Raw genomic sequence first — 2,460 nt, forward strand, 5'->3', positions numbered from 1 at the left:
TGTTTTCGGGGAGCCAGAGGGGGCCAGCAGCCAGCCTTGGGTTTTGTTCTTTGTGCTGGGTCATGCTGCCCCATACCTGAGCAGTGGCAGAGCTGGGGCTCGAGCTCAGAGCTCTGTAAAACATTTAAAATCCATTCCTAAGTCTGTCAGTCCCTCCACCCCCCTCCCTTTTTTCTTCTGAAGTCTCCTTATGTGGTGCCAATTTAGACTATTTTGGGTGACTCGTCTATTCTTATGGTGCAAGGTGTGTTGGTGTGATGAGGGCTGAGTCCACCCCTGTCCCATGGGCTGCTGCATGCTGGTCTGTGCTGAGACCCTTGTGAGCTGCCTGAACCACAGAGGAGATTTGTTATCGCTGCTGTTGATCCAGGACCTGGTACCAGCCACGGTGCGATATCCTCTTTGCTCCTTGAGCTGAGCTCATGAGGGATTTCACTGGAGAAAGTGAGAGCATGGCAGGGGTGCCAAGGACAGGCTGCATGGCTCTGGGTGACCCACTGTGCGGGGACTGTCTCATCCTCATGTCTCCTTCTCCCTGGCAGCGTGTGGATCAGCCCCAGGTGCTCCGCGCCCGCCTCGCTATCTTGAGCATTCCGCAATCCGCTGGCCAACTTGGCAGGGAGACCTGGGAGCAGTAGTAATCCAATTTGGGCAGTTTAGCTGCACTTTGCTATCCGTGCTGCCGGCCGGAGCTCAGGAGCTTTAATCCGGCTAATGACCCTGGCTTCAGGGGTTGAGTAACCCACCACCATTTGCTTGATTTGGTTTTCCTTTCTGTCGGCGGTGGAGGATGGAGGCTGAGGCTGTTTCCCAGTCCTGCCCCAGGTAACAGGGATGGTTTCTGAGTGTTGTAGGTATGTGTAGGGACTAGAGGGTGAGGGCAGCGTGGAGAGGCATTGCAATCCCTGCTTTCCCTATAGGAGATCTGTCCTTCCCCCTTCCCATTTTCCATCTGCTCCCTCTCTTTCTCTGGAGAAGATAAGCCCTTCTGCCAGAGCTGTTTTGCAACATACCATTATTTTCAGAAAGGCGAAGCCAAGAAAAATAAAGCCTCTCTCTTCCTTCAGTTGCCTACTGTTTAATGTACAAAATAAAGGGGTGGTAATTGCATTAAAATGTATATAATTATACTGAAAGAAGGAAAAAAAATAACAACCTTGCTAATTGCATGAGTGTTTTGAACTGATAAATGTTGAGTGATTCACATTTTCTTGGGAGTTGGGAGCAGACCTGTGGTCTGGTGTGTGAGGGGTTAGGAGCAGGGATGGTTTCTCAGTATTGGCAGGAAGATGACTGGGAATCTTACCCTCCCGGGATGCTCTGAGCTCTTTCCTTTCCTCTGTGAGGATTGGGCCCCGGACACAACCGGCATCGCCACCATCCAGGTAAATCTCAGCATCATTGTAGGAGCTCTGCAAGTCTCTTTGCTTTACTTGCTTAGTTAAGCAACTGCTTATGTGTCAAAATATTCAGGCTCTTGCAGAAGTAAATCCCTGGTGAGTGGAGAGGCAGATTCCTTTGGGTGCTTGTGGTGGGGAACGAAAATTCCTGCGTGGTGTAGCACTGTGTTTGGGGGCTGTTCCCCCCTGGTAATGTCCTGCCTATGTGAGTGGGTGCTCTGGTGACTGACCCCTCGAGCAGGGTGGGAGGAAGGATGGTCTCATGTTTTGAGTGACACGATGTGGAAACCACATTTCCTTCTGGGAATGTCGACCCCATCAGAGCTGCTGATAACATCGTAGGTGATTATAATAGCAAGAAGTTGTTTGCTTTGTGCATGCGGCTGTGCTCTGTGTACGGGCGGCTGCTTCACTCTTCCTGTGCAGACTGTTAGTTTCAACAGGGGAAGAGGAAAACCCAAAAATATTTTGGGAGTTTAAAAATAATCTTTGAGCTTGGCCGGTGGGCAGGATGTTTCGCAGAATTATGTTCCCCGCTGGTCAAAGTCCAACCCTGTGGCCCTCGGGAGGCTTTGCTGGGTGGTGTTAAGCCCAGGCTTGTTGTTTTGGACAGCCTCAGGATTTGCTGTTGGTTTCTGGGAGCCAGAGGGGGCCAGCAGCCAGCCTTGGGTTTTGTTCTTTGTGCTGGGTCATGCTGCCCCATACCTGAGCAGTGGCAGAGCTGGGGCTCGAGCTCAGAGCTCTGTAAAACATTTAAAATCCATTCCTAAGTCTGTCAGTCCCTCCGCCCCCCTCTTCAACTCGGTGGTTTTGATTCCTGGAAGTCCTGGCGTGCCGGCAGGGTCCTCGCCTGCCGCTGCTTATCTTGGGGTCCGGCTCCTGGATGGCTGCATCCTTCCTGCAGTCACGAGGGGCTCTCTCCTTGCCGGCGGGACCAGAATCGTCCCAGTGAGCCCTTCTGAAGTCAAGAACCTGTTTTTCAGGCTGATGTCATTGGGAAGCAATGGGGGGGGGGGAAGGCAGGAAGGCAGCGCTTCCGAAGGAGAGAGGCTGCGGAGCG

The sequence above is a fragment of the Chaetura pelagica genome, unplaced genomic scaffold (assembly GCF_000747805.2).
Source record: "Chaetura pelagica isolate M959 unplaced genomic scaffold, ChaPel_1.0 scaffold316, whole genome shotgun sequence".
In the NCBI taxonomy this organism is placed as follows: Eukaryota; Metazoa; Chordata; class Aves; order Apodiformes; family Apodidae; genus Chaetura; species Chaetura pelagica.